The following is a 760-nucleotide window of genomic DNA, read 5'->3' as shown; positions in this document are numbered from 1 at the left end:
GCAAAACGCATTCACTTAGTGTGTCTTTTCATACTCTTTTCATATCAAACAAAAGGGAGTGATTACTTTTAAGTCGTATTCAGATTATTACTCTTTCAAATCTTGCAAATGAAGAATAAAAAAGCAGTGAAAACATGTTACAGGATGTCACAAACTCGTTAGGTCTACAAGACAGAACAAAAGCCAAAAAGTAATATTTTTGCTAAATCTGGACAATCATTATTATGTTGCCGGAAGTAACTGGACCTTGATGAGTGTCACAGTGTGTGTGTGCGTGTGTGTGTGTGTGTGTGTGTGTGTGTGTGTGTGTGTCAAGGAGTTTAGAACTTACTGTAAACTCCTTGGTGTGTGTGAAAGAGAGAGAGAGGGGGGGGGGGAGGGGGGAGAGAGCGCACCTGCATGTGCGTGGTTGAGGTGGGGGAGGGGGAAATGTATGTATAGTAGGCCTATATAGATCTAACTATAGCATCATCTTGTTGATATTGTCTCTCTCTGTTTCTATATATATTATTAGGCCATTTTTATGTTTTTGTTTCACTTATTCTCTCTCTCTCTCTCTCCTCTTTCTCTCTACTTTCTCTAAGTCTCTCTGTCTCTGTTGGCCTTTACCTCACTGTCTGTCTGTCTGTCTCTCTATCCGCCTCTCTACTGATAGTATAAATCTCTTTCCATCTCTTACTTTACTTTACTTTACTTTTTTCTTCCGCTTGTACCCTAGGGTGTCGCGGGGAGATTCAGGTGTCTGTCTGCAGCAAGTCGT

This window comes from Aplysia californica, unplaced genomic scaffold, assembly GCF_000002075.1.
Source record: "Aplysia californica isolate F4 #8 unplaced genomic scaffold, AplCal3.0 scaffold00600, whole genome shotgun sequence".
NCBI classification, from domain to species: domain Eukaryota; kingdom Metazoa; phylum Mollusca; class Gastropoda; order Aplysiida; family Aplysiidae; genus Aplysia; species Aplysia californica.
The sequence above is the reverse complement of the archived record's forward strand: the minus strand, read 5'-3'. Positions refer to the sequence as shown.